Raw genomic sequence first — 18,992 nt, 5'->3', positions numbered from 1 at the left:
CTTTAAAATTTTAATTGGATTTATCAATTATTTAGGGGGATAGTTGGTACTTAGATTTAGTATGTTTCTAATTCAGGAAAACAATTATTGAAGTGTTCTTTCTCTTTTTCTTTCCTAATATTTACAGAGGTCCTTCAACAAGTCTAGAACATATTTTCACCTTAAAATCATTTGTATTGCTTATTTTCATTGTTTTCTGAATGAAAATATTTGCTATTATATTGACTAAACTTTCCTAGTGAAATATTGTAAACAAATTGATTTTGTAACTGATTACATTACTAATCTTGCTTGTTAGAGCTAAAATTTTTAATCAATTATTCTGAGTTTTCTAAGCAAGTATGTTTTGGAGCAACAATAATTTCATCTTTTTCTTTCCAATATTAACATCTAAATTTTTTCTTCCTTTATTATATTCTCTAGAACTTTCAGAATCATCTTGAATAACAGCGATAATAGACATCCTTATGTTGTTCTGGTTCCTAATTTTAATTAAAATGTATTCAATGTTTCAAAATCAAGTAAAATGCTGATTATTGTTAAAATAAACTTTATCACAGCATTGTTTTATTTTTAGTTTGTGCCAATTTTTTTTAGAAAGGGATATTGTATTTCATCAAGATATTTTTTGAAATATGACAAAATATTTCTTTTTCTGAATTATTGATTGATTCAATGACTTACTGAAATTGATCTATTTTGATCCACCCTTGTATTTTGAAGTAAAAATGTTACAACATAAGCACTGAAACCAGATGCCCTGTGTTTCAAAACTTATTAACTGTATAATTTAGGGCCTATTAACCTCAGTTTCTTCATCTACAAAATGGGGATAATAAGGTTGCTTTCCTCATGGGATTATCTTGAAGCTTAAAGTGTTAATACATATAATGATAGTTTATTTTTTAATATTCTTTTGGGTTTTCTCTGAAGTTATTTTGTAATGTTTGTATCTAGATTTGGAAGTACATTGTACCATTTATTTTTGTATACTTCACTGGCCAGACTTTGGAACCATTTCAGGAGATTCTTGCATTCTTTCAGATTTTCAAAGTTATTAGCATTAAATTGTATTTAGTGATCCAACATATTTAATCTCAGCCATACATATTGTTTTGTAGTCAGCCTTACTTTTAATTCTCCTTATGAGCATTTTCCTTTCATTTATTAGCTATATTAGTTTCCTATTGTCACTGTTACAAATTATCACAAGCTTAGAGTCTTAAAGCAACACAATTATGTAACAACTGTATTGTACACATAAAAACATGATATAGTTTTTATAGTTTATTCTATATATTATATGCATATATATGACATATAATTATTTCAGAAGTCTAAAACATGTCCACAGGCTGTGCTCTTTTTGCAAGCTCTTGGGGAGATCCATTTCCCTGCCTTTCCCACTTCAAAAGGATGCTCCTATTCCTTGGTTCATGGCCCCTTCCTCCATTTTCGAAGCCAGCAGTGTAACATATTTTCTCCTTCTAACCTCTGTTTCAGTCCTTGCAGCTCTCTGACTCTACCTCTACTGCTGCCCCCGGACTAGGAATCTTATGGTTACCTTGGGCACACTGGGATAATTCAGGATAATCTCCCCTTTTCAAGATCCTTAACTTAATCATATATCCGAAGTCATTTTCACCATTTATGATAACACACTCACAAGTTCCAGGTTAGGATGTGACATCTTTGGGAGGCCTACCAGGTTATTACCAGATTACCTGTATTACAAATTTCATATTTTAGTTTTCTTCAAAGAACATTATCTTGGAGCAATTTGTTTATTTGGGTTTTTTTTAGTTATTTATTTTACTAGTTTCTGTTTTCTTCAACTCTGGTTATATTCATTTGTCCAACTGTTTAAGTTAATACCTATTTACTTTATTTTTTCTTATTTTTAAATTTAAGCATTTACATCTCTGAATTCTTGTCTCATTACAGCTTTGGATGCACACCATACGCTTTGTTTTGTGAGGCTCCCATTATCATTTTACAACTGGTAATCGCAGGCTTGACATTCTCCTTGATCTTAGCATTATTCAGGAGAGAATTTTTTTTATTGCAAGTGACATTTTTTTTTTTTTAGAAATTCACGTTCTTTTATTTATTTATTTATTTATTTATTTATTTATGACTGTGTTGAGTCTTCGTTTCTGTGCGAGGGCTTTCTCTAGTTGCGGCAAGTGAGGACCACTCTTCATCGCGGTGCGCGGGCCTCTCACCATCGCGGCCTCTCTTGTTGCGGAGCACAGGCTCCAGACGCGCAGGCTCAGTAATTGTGGCTCACGGGCCCAGTTGCTCCGTGGCATGTGGGATCTTCCCAGACCAGGGCTCGAACCCGTGTCCCCTGCATTGGCAGGCAGACTCTCAACCACTGCGCCACCAGGGAAGCCCGCAAGTGACATTTTAAACTTGTACTTTGTTATTAATTTCTGGTTATGCATTATATTAAAATAATATCCTAAATACTTTATGCCTTTTGAGATTTTTTTTAGGTTGTATTTGTGGCCTAATAAGTAACCAGTTTATATAAATTCAAGTTACTTTTTGATAGGATATAGAATGTGATATTAATTAGCATTATTAACTATATTAACTTTATTTTATATCCACTATAGGGTTATTTATCTTTGCCTAATTTGTAGGCTATTACAGTCCATTATACTGCCATGGATTAGGATATATGGTCATACTACAAGAACACTGAGATGTTGTTCTCAGAGAAGTTTTTAAAATTTTAGATAAAAATTGTAACAAATATATAAGTAGAAAAAAATTAAGTATACATTTATTTGTGGACAATAAAAACTAACTGCTTGCCTACATACTTCATTCATATTTTTGCACAAGTGCCTACCGAAGTACATTTAGGGAAAAGTAAAGCTAAATTTAAAACAGTAAACAGATATTCTTTTTTTAAAAACGTCAATTTAATGTCTCACTTTCTATCTTCTGATCTTTTGAAAAAGCTTTTGACTTTGCCCATCCATAGTGGCATTAGAAACACCAAACACTGACATGGCATTATTGTAAAAAAGTACGAGGAACTTACTTTACAATAGATAACTGCTGTCCCAGCAAAAGCCCAATGTTGGTTTTAGCTAGTTTTTCTTTATAACCTTCTGGATTGCAGCAGAGAGCTGATACTGAAACCATGTCTCCAAGTTCTAAACTAAATGAGTTTGATGGTGTCAGCTTAACTGGAGCCAAAATAAGCCTACAGTATATGTTTATAGTCTCTGTTTTATACATTCTGGCGCACAGGAACAATTGACGTTGAATTACTTCTCACCCCTGGAGAGTGTAGTCCTTCAGTGTCATGACAAAGGTCACTGACAGGTCATCATGGATAAGACAGCTTCTGGGTATCAGAGTACAGTTTCTAAAACCTGTCTATTTTCTTCACTTTTACAAAAACAAATTGTAAAAATGTTTTCATAAGAAATATATCTGTGCACATTTCCATGTCCAAATTTAAAATACTTATTTTCAATGTGGGTACAGAAAATTGTAAACCGTACCTGAGAACTATGGCTATATTTGGAAGCATTTTTTACTTTGAATTATACAGAATATGACTAGAAATAAGAAAACTTCACTTATGTATCAATGTCAAAAAAAAAATCAGAGCTTTGCCCAGGTTAACAGTGAGCTTCACTGACAGGTGCCAGAAGCTGGTGAACCAAGTATGAAGAATATATTCCCCAGTTCAAAGGAACAGAACATTTTTCAAATCCTTCAGCATACATAAAGAACATTTATTTTTATATAAAGTGGTCATTACTGTCGCTTTAAATTTCATTTCTTATTCTCCCCCCCACCCTTTTTGAGCAGAATGATTTTCCAAATGTTGATTTTCTTTAAATGTAAATGTTATAAAGACCAATTACTCAAAGGATATTCTATCCTAATTATGACAAACTTCATTTTAATATTCAAGATGGTGGTATGTGTAAATAATAAGTTTGTGATCTAATGGTCCACTTTCAGCATTGATCAACTGATCTATGTGATGTCTTGTTGCTGTCGCTATACTGACCTCTGCAGGCTTCTGAAGTTGGGAACAACTGTTTACTCTGTGTAGCACTGCTGGCTATTGTATTAGAGTAAAATGACAGAGTTTATAGTCATAAAGGACTTTTACACACTTTGTTACTGATGAGCTAAGATCCCTTTTTATTCTATCTTTGATAAAGAACTTTGTATATATACGTTTTGAAGAACGATTTCAAAAGCAGTGTTGGTCATTTTTGATAACTAAATAACTTTCTTGCCCAACAAACCTGTTTAAGATGAAAAATCTCCCTTTAAAATGAACACTTTAAAAGTCATTTTTAATGATTAATACAGGAAAAGACTCTTGGTCAGTTAGTAGGTGCAATGATTTTAGTTGAAAAAATATTCCTTTGCAAATAAACTATATGTTGACTCTGATTTTATCCCATGTGCAGTTTGGTTCTATTTTTCCATCTGTTACTACGTAATAAGCACTTTCACTTGCAAGTTAGGGAGCCACTTGCAGACTTACTGAAGCTCAAATGAGGCAGACTATGAATTCTAATATAAATATTACAACTAGCAAATAAGTTTTCTGAAATATCTATGTTGAATTCAATTTTATCAGTTAGAATTATGCATTACCTGTAAAGAACCAGTCAGTTCTTCCCAGCTTAAGTCTTCTTACCCCTCTAATAATTTGTCTCTAACATCTGTTCATGTCCAACTATAACTTCCCAATTAGTCTCTTACACTTCATATACGTATATTATATATATTTTTTATGTATATATAATATACATATATATTATATGTATATATAAAATTTGTAACTCATGGTCCAGTCTGGTTGATTTACAGAGCAGTGCTCCAAACTTTATTTAAGTTAGCAACAAAAGCATGTTGAACTACAGCTCTGTGTATGCCTATTTGTGGTTTGACAAAAAATTTGGTACTGGAAATATTTTTGTCTGGTTTATGTTTTCCTTTGCTTTCTTTGTATTTACTGATTTTAGTAACCATTTCACCCATTTCTTATAGCTACCCAAACTATTTTCTTAAACAGATACAGGGGATATTCAAGTAGTTTCTGGCTCTCCATCAAGTAAAAAAAATCATTTATGAAATGAACTTTTACTAATGCATCTTTGAAAACTGAATTGTGCTATGTTCTGCCACCTTTCCTCTATCTGTAAAACTACAGGCGATACGTATTCTGTAGTAGTTCATCTCATCCTAGCTGTTGACAACTGAATCCTGTGTCCCAGAATTTATAGCCCAAAACTTTCATTATAAGCCACTATCATTTGAAACACTGCATGTTTTAGCATTGATGTTAATAGTACTTTGATTAGTTTAGCCAAAAAATATACTTTTATATGAAATATACAGACAAAACCAGGCAAAAATGTGTCCTTAATGTTTTGATCTCGAGGTGGTATGGGCTACTAACACATGGATGCAGTTAAAATCTCAAGAGAGCATATTCTGAAGTCTTTATAAAGGCAATATGACAGCTAGGGATAAAATTCAGAAGTAATATTTATTAGGATTATAGTAACGTTACTGTGTGATGTTTGACTAATGCCCAGTATATTTTACCAACTTAAACTTTTTGAAAGTAACTTTTATTTTATAATTGTATTTGTGCAGATTCATTTGATAAATTAAACTTCTTACAACTCTATTTATTCTATTTATGCTAAATCTGAATATCAGTCCACTTCTCAGGCTAGTGCTGGATAACAAGCTAATATTGAGCAAGATACTATTCTATTATAGTTGACTATAACAACAGAAGCAACTTCTCTTTTCCCTTTTATAAAGTATAATTAAATTCATCTTCAATCTGTCTCCACACAAATATGACCACCACTGCTACTATATACACAGTGAACCACCTGTGTTAAAGGATCAGGATCTCAGGTATGCTATTTATTCTAAATATAATGCACTTCTTTGTCCAATAAGAGATCAGAGCATCATCCTGTTAATTCAACCTTAATGGAGATTTTATCCTACCAACATATGTAACCATTTAATTCTTTGCCTTATTTTTACTGGGGTCAGAACAGCTTTACTAAGTGATCAAGTTTCTCTATGCTTTGGTCTACAATGTGAAAAAAAAAAAAAAAAAGATGGTCAAATGGCACACATCCAAAGCATTTTTAAATGTTGATAATTATGTTTTATAAACTGGATAATTTTATAAGTGAAAGGTCCTGTATTATTAAAACTTAGAACATATTTATCTAGGGGAGAAACATTTTCTGTTAAACCCATTAGACCGTATAAGTCAGCACAATATGTCTAAGTTTTTCTTAGCTGATCTGAAACAATTCAGCTGTGTCAGATGGAAAGGTCATAAAAGAGTTTCACATTCTGAGTGACTATGTGATTGGTAAATTAAAAAAAAAAAAAGTGTTAAACTTACATTCACAATATGTTTTCACATTTATATTTTTGCCTTTTCATAACTCTTTTTTTCCTGTTTCTTGTGTTTTATGATAAAATGCAGAATGGAAGGAAAAATATCCATGAATCACAAGCCATGTGTTCTACCCACACCATTAACTAGTTGTCAAATTTGAGATAAGCCTATTAACTTCTTTGAGCTTCATTTTTCTTTATGTTTCATTTAAAACATTAATAATATGCACACTCCTTTCCTTTCTTTAATATAATATAATTGACATCTCACAGCTCCTCAATAAAAGGAAAGGACCATATTGAAGGAGTATCCTCCAGGTTTAGATAAATGTTCAGATAGTTTCTGGACCTGGTATCTACATCACAATAGCAGATAAATAATAACAATAAACCTGATTTAAATGATGAATTCAGTTCAGTAGAATGGTTCCTAACTTATGACGATAGAACTTGTGTATCCCCAGAAACAATGACGGGATTCAGAAGATACCTGAATATTTACCTTAGATATAGCAAGAAATGGCTGTATCTTAATAAAATACTGTTGCTTCGTAAAATAGGGAGAAATTATAAAAGGCATATTTGAAGACAAATAATTTGAGTTACATGGTATTTATACACTGGGCCATTTTTTTCAGCTATAAATCTAGGGAAAAAAATGTATTACCTGTACAAATTTGTGTTTGATGAAACTCTAATCCATCTTGTCTCTCTAATTGTAAAGAGAAACCTCCTCTCCTCTCAGCCAGAATAACATCAAAAAGAAGCAATGTCAAAGGATAGGAGGAACAGCAGTGGAAATATCAGAATAATAGTTTTGGCTAAAGCATTATAGTAGAAAACAGTACATCTCAGGTGAGAATTAGATTGGGTAGAGCTTGAGAGAAAAGGATCTGTATAAGGGCTTACACAGAACTTACTATGTGTCAGGCACTGTTCTAAGCACTTTACATATATTAACTCAATCAATTCTCACACTCGATAAGATAGGTTGGATTACTACCCCCCACGAGGCACTGAGGCACAGAAGGGTTAAGAACTATGCTTCAAAGCACAAAATTTTTAAATTGGTTACTCACCCCAAAACAACTACATCTATCCTTTCAGATGTTTTTCATTTTTTTCCTCTTGTATCCCCATAGTATCTGCTTAATTATTTACAATACAAAATTAATTTTTGTAAATCACTGTATTTTAATTTCGCCATATTTTACATATATATTCTTTATAGAATTTCAGCGCAATTTTCCAGCAAGTCTCAAGGCATTGTTCCACTGCAATCATATGGATTGAAGTCATTTTAATGAACCTCAATCTCTAACTTCTAAAATGGACACCACATTTATAAGAATTTACGGAAAGAATCAGACTGGTGTAGAATGCTGTAATTAGGTGTATAATAAGAGCATCACAATTTGCAATACATCCTACAGAGGAATAGCCGCCTACTACGATTTAACTAGGATTGGGCAAATGTGCAGCCCTCAGCGCCATTTATGAATTAATCAGGTGCACAAGCACCTCTTAGGAGCCTTCATACCGAGTGAGGAAACCTCCTAAGGGACATCATATTAAAACAGCCCTACAAAACTCATTAGTAGAAACTACATCTTCCTATTTTTAATTTAAATATATAATAGAAAAAGAAACAATCTCCTTCAATCTATCACTGGACTTGAATTAGGATCATTGTAATGCAGAAATTACTAAATTTTTTTGTTTAGTTTCTGAATAAATGCATATTTTATGTCCATGCAATTCCAAAACTAAAAGAAATATGAAAAAAAGCATTCTGATGTAGTTAATAATGTATCTAAAACACATATACCTTACAAACTTCCAAACAGAGGCACACATAAATGCTTTACTTTATTTCATCCTGAAGGCAACATAAAATATATGTGGTTAAAATGATCCTCTTGCTTAATTCAAGCCAATGCCAATTTCATATGACTTATCTATAATGAGCTTTGAAATTGAACCAAAAATTAGGCAAAGTTGTAAAAAGTCACTATTTTCTTCTTTAGCTTAGCTATTACAAAAGTACTTTTTAATGCTTTCAGGCAGAGCAGGTAATATAAAATTTCCAATACTGACTTCAACTTGAGACAAGGATACATTTTAGGAGTTATTAGCACTCTGCAAAGCGTGTTAAGTCTGACATTCATGATGTCTCCGTTATTAAACAGATACTGGTACGTACTGATTTTCTTATAAAACTTAATAATGATAATGACCTTTCCTTTAGGAATTGGGTTTCCACATTAAAAACACAGGTAGATATATAGAATTTGATACCAGATACAGACAGTAGCAGACTGCTGAGTTTTTATAGAGAGAAGTTGAAATGCATTTCTCACCTTGGGCTTTGAATACTGGTGTGCCATCATGGCCATCAAATGTATATATTTCAGTTCATAGTGAATATAATTAGTGTTACACTCAATTTATTACCTGATTCATTGTCCTTATGCCCCACTGCATCATTCTACTGTAGTGATCTGCACATCAGAAAATCCTATTAAAGGAAGAGCAGCTGATGGTACACATTTTTTCTATGTCATTTTGCTCTACTTAAAAAGTGGTATTCAGCCAAATTTTTATGACCACACAGAAGCTAGTAGCTTATAGGGATGATGCTACAATCCTTAACCTTATTCATAATCCAAGATTAAGGTTTATTCCAATATGATGTAATTAGGGATTCAATGATCCAATTAGTATTGTTTTGTTTTCCTCCAAAGTCTGAAATTCTCATAAGCAAAAATTAATCACATTATTAATATTTCATTCAATATTCAAATGTGTGAAATAGCCATTAATGGCTACCATTTTTTTTTTGGCCCTGAGGCAGTAAGTTGCTTTATGATATGTTAAGTTGTATGTTCACCAAGGGCCAAAGAAGGGAAATCAATTATAAAATAATGTTTGTACATATCAAGGATAAAGAAAATTTAACTGTATGTTTGCACTCAAAAACACTTTCTCAGTATTAAAAATTTTAGGTTCTTCTCTAAGCCTGTAATATTGGCTTGCGCTATATAACTTGTATTTTACCTTAGCTCCAATCACTTGTACAAGTTGATTTTTATATAATTAGCAATTAGCAATCAACAATAAGACTCCCACACATCAATTGTTTAAGTCTTTTACAAGGGTATGAAAATTCAGCCCAACTAGATTTGAGTCCAACTCAAATTCTGGCTCTTGTTTTTGCTACCCATATTAATTCCCACAATCTTTTGAACCATCTGTTCAAACGTTTTTGAGTCCCATTAGTGTGTTTGTGCAGGTATTCTGCACAGCATGAAATGTTATGTAGATAATAAGCTATAATTTGAATGCCCATTCCCTTTGTAGATGCTAGGATCATTCTCTTATCACTGGTGAAATTCACACTCAAATATATTTTTAACACTGTGTTGACTCAGTCTTAATTAGTTTGCACATGGAGCGCCTTACTCAACTGACAAGAAAATATAAAAGTTAAAAATTACTTTTCTTTTCGTATAGGCCATAATGATAGATTGGGATGGAAAGGCATTTAACTGTAGGAATATTGTTAGAAGACATGTCTAAAGTGAGACATTGGGATCACCTGGAAAATAAAGACTAAAATGTATTTTCATCTTGCCCAGTAAGGGCTCAACCATGTGGGGCTTTGAGAGAGCCATGGGAGTGAGTGAGTGTGCAGTGGACAAGAATCCTTGGTTTTTAGCATTTGCTGAAGACTAATAAGCTGTGTTACCTTGAAAGTGAACCATTACCAACTCTGAGCATCAGTTACCTCATGTGTACAAGAAGACTTTAATCAAAATCGGGAATTTTTAAACTTTCATCCTTAGAAACTCTGGAGTCTATGGCATAATTCAGAAGCCTCTGAGAGATGTAACCAAAGATCCAGGCCTTCTGCCCCATTCAATAACATCAATTTGTTTTCTATTTTGAGGTTCCCATGATTTCATTTGAAAAACATTAAAAAGGTGTGGGAGTGGTAATGCTGTTAAAAAATCAAAACGACTGTTTCTACATGATCTTGAGTTTCATTCAGTTTTAAAATGCCATACATTTTTTAACATTGGAATAACCATCTCTTATGAAAAGAGTTATAAATCCTCTTACCTAGTTATTTATTTACTTAAACAAACACTTAGATGGTGACTCCTATGTGCCTGGTTCGATTCTGACTACCTCATAAATAATAACTCATTTACTCTTGTAAGACAGATATCATATAATGATCCCTATTTTGCAAATGAGGAAAACAAAGGCACAGAGAGGTTATCTGTCCAAGGTCACAGGGAGAGCAACTGGTAGAACTAGGACTTGGACCCAGGCTGCTGGCTCTAGAATCCACTGGGCTTAATCCCTACATTGCTCTGCCTCTCATATATTTCAAATGTATTAGTGATATACTAGTGATACAAATGTGGACTGATTAATATCCTTTAACAAGTCTATAATGATTCAGATATATGAGAGCTTTTTATCTCTTCCCAACGATGTTAAAATTTGATTTTTCCAATGTAAAATAATGTAACATGGCCTTTGTGGAACTGTCAACTACAAGAATATAACCATCATTAAGGTTTGATGCTCTCATGGTCAGATTAACATAAATGAGTAAATATTCATATTATTTATATGAATCACTTTTAGAGAAGATTATATTTTGGAAAATATTGGTATATTGCTTGAAAACAGACCTTGAGTTTTAACACTTTCAAATTCTTTAGTAAATGAAAATAGAAAAACATCTAATTCTACTGTTTTAAAAAAAACTAGAGATAGACTATAGGAAGCTTATTTTAAGAGGCTCTTTTAAATTGTGAATCTGAGACATAATATCCTTTAGTGTACATTGCCAATTATTTTTAACAGTAGAGGTTTCCTCAATTGTGATATTAATAAATGTTAGGAGAATATATTCATACAGTGTGTCCTTTTTCACTTTTTTCACAAACTGTGGTAACTTTTTTGACACACTGTGGCAAAATGTAATCTTAGAAATTTAGGATTAATGAATTTATTATCCATTAATGCTTTTTCACTGAAGCAATCCATAAAATATACTGCGTTTGGTTAAGTTAGGAGAGTACATAAACTTTCACTTAGTTTGCAACTTGGTACAGCAACTCTTGACTGTCTAGGATTATCTTCATAGACGGACATAGAGATGTGGAAAGGAAGATGTGAATAACTCTAGTGAGTAAGGTAGAAATATTAAAATTATTGGTTATGACTAGATGTTCACTACTGATGATTTAATTATCCATACTATACTTACTTTGCTATTGCTAAAGAACAGCAAGAATTTTTTATATCATCTATATTGGTGACTACTCATACAATAATGAAGAGATAGGTGATCTTAGAAGGGAGCATGTTAATACACATTTTGTAATTTTCTTACACTGTTATCGTTAAGTTGTTAAGCTTTACTTAATTATTCTGACACTTCAGAAAACCCTTCTACTTCATCTTCACAAAAGAATGTTTTTAAGTTAACACACAACACATTTAAAAAATCAACTTAATAAGGAGAACACATACCATCAAAGCATTTGACAATAATATTATATTTTAAAGTCTCTACTAAAAAGATAGCCTCTTATCTCCAGATCTTTCTTCCAGGATTACTTGTTTCAATTATTTACCCATTCATTTCCGTCTTTTCCCCAAGAGGTTTCAAGATTCTTTTACAAAAAGAATAAATCAAACAAAAATAATATAGTAGAAATAAAAGGAGGAAACCTGGGCTAAAAACAGGAAAGCAAGCATTCCAACATCAAGGATTAATACTGCTGCTGTAATTGAGCATAAAGCCTGCATTAAGGTTCCTGGCAGGCAAGGTAAAAAATACAAAGCAGCAAGTTACAAATCTCTCAGAGAAAAGAAAACATACCTACGATTTGCTCCTGAAAAACAAAGCTTTTCCTAGCAGCAAACTTTGAGAAAAATGATTCATGGGAGGCAGTGTTTTGCAAATTGTAGGTCAGCCCATGAAATAATGTCACTGGATCCTGACCAAAATTTAAAATGCAATAGTCAATTTTTGTTATTTACAGTAGTTATATTCTATACAGTACCTGCAAACACTGAATTAGTAAATACTGATTCACTGCCACTGGAGAAATTCAGCATTAAGTACCTGTCTGGCCACATTTTTGTAAACCTATCAATACATAACCTTATTTTATGTTTGTTTCTGTTTAAAAGACACCTTATTTAATACATATTGTTGATTCATTAACATTGAACTCGTGGCCAACAGCACTGTAACTCATGCCTGAACAAAGTTTATCTAACACACATATTTTCTCAGTAAGGCACACCACAGCCCTCTTGCGCTTAGAAGCACTAGACAGAGCTTCAGCAATATGCTGGGGGCATTTAAAACAGCAAAATCACCACCGAAAAGCACAAAAGTGTGAAAAACTTTTACAGTATGAGAGTTAAAACAAGAAAGCAGGGCATTTCACCATGTGTGACCTCAGCTGGTATGTGCCTATCTGGTAACTCAAACCTTTCACCATGCTGCACATACACATAGCTACAAAGGACTGTGAAAGGACTATGAGTGTTGAGTTTGGTCTTAACAAACAAACTTTAGGGTTTAGGCAAATCTGCAGATACAGAATCTACCAATAATGAAGACTGACTCTGTACTGGAAGTGAATGGAGAGGAATAAAATAGGAAAAAAGTATTAGTGCTCATCTCAGGCAGTCAGGATAAATATTATTTCATGAAAGATTTTTCAGAGCTAATACATATATTGATATAGATGTACACATAAAAATCCATATTAATAGATACACCAAATCACAATGAAAAAATCCTATCAATTTTTTTATGTTTAGAAATCACTGGAATAGAGGATACACAGTGATGCAATGAACAATTCAATAGCAAATTCTGAAACTTAATTCATTGACTAGTTATTTCTGAGGAGTTTTTACTTATAAAGACCCTCTGGAAACACTTCAAGAATCCACAGGAGAATTAATGATGGCCTCTTCTAAGGCAGTAACCGTGAAAATGAAAAGAACAAGGCTGATATGAGACTACTGATAAAATGGGAGAATTCTTGTTGACTGCATGTAAAGTGGAGGAAGAGTGAAGAAGAAACAGGGATCATTTAGAAAGGGAAATCCAAACTACCTGAGAAGAGTGGTTCCATTTTTGAAGAACGAAAACACATAAGTAAAAGATTTTTTTCATTTTTTGTTTGTTTGTTTAAGGAAATAATACTAATAAAATGAAAGAAATGAAGTAGAAGAATAAGAAAGGATTAAATAATATAGCTAAAATCTTTTGATTTCTTTCATTCTCTCCTAAAAGTGCAAATAAGAATTAACTAATAAATAATGTAACTTTAAAAAATATTCTAAATATTCTAATGGAAAACATTATTGCTATAACATGTCTGGCATGTTGCAAAGACCCAGAGATGTGAGCTACCTGTAAAGTGGTGTACCAACCGTGTCAGGTGAGGGTGGAGGGATGCTATATCACAAAAAGAAAAAAAAAATCATGTCAGGATTTAAAAGAAGAAAATAAAAATAGTATTTCTCTTTTTTGGCTCAGAAGTGACGTACCAGAGGAATGGTGAGAAAAACTATAGAAATAAAATGGTAATACCTAAGGCAACGAAAATCAAGTTGCCGTTATATGGGGAAGTACCAATGAATCTCCCATCTGTCCAAGGTCAAATCACACTGCTGCCTTCTTCAGAATACCCCAAGGTGTTTTCCAAGACTTTCAGAAGTTAAGTCTTCAATGTAAGAATTTCTACCTCAATCAATTCATTTTTCTTCCTTTTTCTTTTTTCATTCCTTCCTTCTTTTCTTCCTTCCTCTAAGACCAATTTGCTAACAGAAAATATTCTAAGGACAACATGTTGCTTTTCAACGTCTAAATCCCCTGTGTTATATCATCATCCCGTAACACGTTTTGAATCTGCTATGGTTGACAGGAGTAAAGGTTCTTACTGTTTATTATTTTCCTTCAGTTATTGAGATTTTTTTTTTTTTTAAAGAATTTCACTTTTATTTATTTATTTATTTATTTTTGGCTGTATTGGGTCTTTGTTTCTGTGCGAGGGCTCTCTCCAGTTGCGGCAAGCAGGGGCCACTCCTCACCGCGGTGCGCGGGCCTCTCACTATCGCAGCCTCTCTTGTTGCGGAGCACAGGCTCCAGACGCGCAGGCTCAGTAGTTGTGGCTCACAGGCTTAGTTGCTCCGCGGCATGTGGGATCTTCCCAGACCAGGGCTCGAACCTGTGTCCCCTGCACTGGCAGGCAGATTCTCAACCACTGCGCCACCAGGGAAGCCCAGTTATTGAGATTTTTGTTTCACTAGGTGTCCCTGGGCTTTTGTGTCTAACTCACGTCAAAAAAGCAAAACACATTCCCTCTGGCCACCAAAACCATATTGATGACAAATATCCAAAAGCTATAATCATAGTTCTCCTGTTAAGACTTCAATACATTTAGAGACGTAAATATCAATCTCATGTAGTTTCAGTTTACAAGGCTCTCAAAATTTATTAGAGTTTTGGTTTCAATAAAACACACCCAAAACATTTTTTGTATAACAGTACTAATATTAATTCTATGTTTAAAGCTAAATTATGAAACTGTTATTAATTTAGAGCTAATGAATATAAAAAGGTGCTATGAGGATAATAATTAACAAGATTTTAAATGTTTTCTCTTGGGATAAAGAATTTTATCAAATAAGGTAAACACACAAAAATTCTAGGCCTTAGTGGGATTCTCTAGGCTTGTGAATTTTTGAGTGATTAAAAAGACAGCAATTTGTTCACTAGCTTATGATAATTTAAGAAAACACACATATAAACTCACTTTAAACATTTCAAAGTCTGCATTTCATGACATATTGAATCGTAATAACAATATCCCTTGTCTTTACCTTTTATAACTTTTATTATTAATCTTCACTGAGTTATTGAAAACAAAAGGTCTTATTTTTGTATGTCTGAAGAAAACCTATTGTTTTAATTCCACAGTACAAGTATACTCAAATATCATACCTCACTTTGTTGAAAATTCAGTAAAGCAAAAGGGAATTTAAACATAAATAAAACACCCTTCAATACGAAACGGGAATTTTATTTTTCATTTTTTCCTGTGCTCAGTGTCAGTCCTAACCAGTACTCAACTCCCTCCTCGCCCTGACCCCAACCTTCTGCCCTCATCTCTTAGTACCTAAGATTGGCTTTGTCTGTCCTTAAAATTGAAATAGCACCTTAACATTATTAGACAGATTTATTTAATAAAAACCACATTATTTCTAAATGGCATTCACCCTCTCAGAAGTTTAAATAATCTGCCAGAAATTTACCCCAGCACTGACCTTGTTTTCTTTAGTAGAGTACAAGCTTTTAATAAAACACTCTGACAGTCAACAGCAAAAAGCTGTTTGTCTCACCTTAATATATAATAACAAGGATAAGTATCATGGTTCTTTATATGGACATATTTATATAAGCACACAGACATGGGGGTTATTGGTTAGTACAAAAACGCATACTCCAAATGCTCCTTACATTCAAATCCAGCTAGTTATGGTTTGTTTCGATCTTTGAAAATGTGTTTGAAAGTTTTGTGGGCTTACTTCACGTATTATATCCAGTTAAACTTTAATACAAACTGACTTTTCCCCTCTACATAGTTACTCTCCGACTGCTGTCAGTCAGCAGGAGCTCTGCATACACAGACTCATGTTAACAGTGGCCTCTAGAAGGATGTGATTTCTAGCCTATTCAGTCTCCTACAGAAAAGCTCAGATTGTATTTCAAACCAAAATAAAAGTTTCTCTGGAGGTGATTCTTTATTCCCCACCTTTACTACCTACTAGCACAAGTAATCAATCAAAAGGGAAATGGATATTCAACTTTAGATTTGTAACCAATGTGAATGTTCCAACAAAGAGTATGTATGCTTGTATTCCAGAGGAATATGGGAATAGGTGAGTGGGCACTTATGAAATCTCCTTCAAAGAAATCCTATGAAAGAAAGAGATGGTTTTAACATTTTTCCCTCCAGTGAATGGATTATCTAACATCTAAGTTTCTCCTGGGCATATGTTTAGTTCATGAACTTTATTATATTTGATGTCAAGGTGGCTTAAAATGGTTTTGCATTCTTGACCACTTGCTGAAGGCCTACCAACCTTTCAAGAATCAGCACAAACAACATTTTACTTTGAAACTTTCACTGAACTGACTCCACAAGCACATTTAGGTATTCTTCTGTAATTCTCTGTTTTCAGAGCAGCATTTCCTAAACTTCAATATTTAACTTTGTGCACAGCATCCAGTATCTATCTTTGAATATACTGGGCAAGTAAAAATAGAACTGTTCGCTAATTATTTTAAAATGAAAATCTCCGCTCAGTGAAATCTAAGTTCTATTTTATGCCACCCCTCCTTGAATCTTCCTTAACTACCCAAGCCAAAACAGCTTATTTCTTCTGTGAGTTCTGTTACATGTCCAACTCATTGGTTGTCCCCACTAATCTGTATCACATGCAGTTCTCCAGGACCTCATATTTTCTACCAAAAAGAATGAAAATTTCTGAAAGATAGGGAGAGTCCAGCACAGCCCAGTCTGTTGCGAGAGTCATCCAAAATTTCTTAAGTAAATTCTAGCTATCCTGGCCTGACACTAGAAGGCTTTAAATTTTTTCAAATTTATTCTGGTGTCACACTAAAGTCTGTATCATCCTGGAATACTAGTGACCAGCTAAGTACGTCAATGACCAAAACACCCTTCTTGCAGGTGAAAATCTTCTTTCCCACTCACATCATCTCTAAAAAATAATAATGTCACTATAGTGTTCTTTCTGATAGGTGCTTCCAATGTGATATCTAAGGTATGCTCTGCTTCTAGACGTCAAAAGTTTAATAAACTAGCCAAAACTTTAAAACAGAATAACAGGAAAATATAGGTTGTGGTTTATTTTGGAGGAATTGCTATTAGCCTGACTACAAGGCTAATCTTCAAACATGACTCTAAAGAAAAGGTCAGCAGCCTGAACTCAAACAGAAATGGTTGTTAATAGATGAATGCAATGATGAGGGCCCTCGTGGGTGGGTCAGCTCAGTGACTTTTGACCACCTCAGAAACACAAGCTGTGAAAACACAAGCATTCCTTCATTTTACTTATCATTTGGATCCTAAGCTCCGATTCACTTTTTTCAAAACTTATTTTGGAGCCAACAGCGATTGGTAAGTGAAAGGCTACCTGGGGCTGATTGTCAGCAGCAGCAGGGTCCCGCATGGAGGAGAATTATCGCTCTTGTTCACAAGAGCATGTTTATAATACATCTGAAATTGCCTGGCAGAGGGTCTTTGAGGAGACTGCAGAGCAAGGGTGGAAAGAGAGAAGAATATGGATTGAAAAAGACACTCTAGTGATTTAGAAAGTTCTTTGGGGAAATATTTTCCCTCTCTATTCTGTCTTTTCCATACTTTATCAACTCAATTTTATTTAGTATCTGTTTATGATGTTTAATACTTGCTTTCTAATTTTTTTCTGTCCAAATAACTGTGTGCAAGGTCTAGATAGTTCTTAGCAAACTTTGCATTTAATACTCATTTAGTCACCTAAGAACAACTTGCCTCAGACACCTGGACTTCAGGGGGCAGCCCGCAGTAAGCCACTGCCCAGCCAGGCCTGAGGAGTGAAACAGCGTAGTAGGCTCACACAGACCTGGGGTGCTGTCCCTCAACTACTAACTGTGTGATGCTGGAAAGTACACTTACCTTCTACTGAGCTTGAGTGGTAGAACCAGAAAAGGGCTTGGGAGGGACGGGTGTGACAGGAAATTGAAATGCAGGTACCACAAATTACACTTCAGAACTACTTGTACAACACTCTCACCAAAGAGCATCTTCACAATAGACAGATTTTCAATTCTTATGATGTGGACATGTACAAATGATTCTGTAGGAAAATCCTGTGGTTTTACTTAACAAAAGTGAAGATTACATATCATTTAACATATCATCACAAAGCTCTTTCTATTTGAAGGGGCCAAAGTCTAGACATAACTTGTAACACCACTGAATTCTATGCCTGAGAACAAAGGGTAATTTCTGCTCAGCAATCCTCAGTGGGTATGTAAATGAATGCTGCTGAAATATTCAGAAGCTGATACCAATACAAAGTGAAGTGTAATAATCTAAATGTGCCATTGCTTTCCCCTCCTACTAATTACTTGCTTTAGGCTTTTTTCACCAATATTTTGTCTCCTTGCCTTTTCTGTTCAGACTGAATGGACACCTAACTACATAGGATCACTACAATTTCTTAACACAACTTTGAAGCACTGTCATTATTTTACTGGCTTGGTTGCTGCCCTGGCTGTGAACACTTAGCAGAGTTGGTTGAAGTGCAAAACGGCCGAAGTCACAATTTGTATGGGCTAAATTACTCTTCGTTCTATGGAAACAGATATCACTTAGACAACAGGGAAAACGTTCATCGGTTAAAAGAAACATCAAAACCAGTGCACCTCAGAAGGTATGGTCAGC

The sequence above is a fragment of the Balaenoptera acutorostrata genome, unplaced genomic scaffold (assembly GCF_949987535.1).
Source record: "Balaenoptera acutorostrata unplaced genomic scaffold, mBalAcu1.1 scaffold_1034, whole genome shotgun sequence".
NCBI lineage: Eukaryota > Metazoa > Chordata > Mammalia > Artiodactyla > Balaenopteridae > Balaenoptera > Balaenoptera acutorostrata.
The sequence above is the reverse complement of the archived record's forward strand: the minus strand, read 5'-3'. Positions refer to the sequence as shown.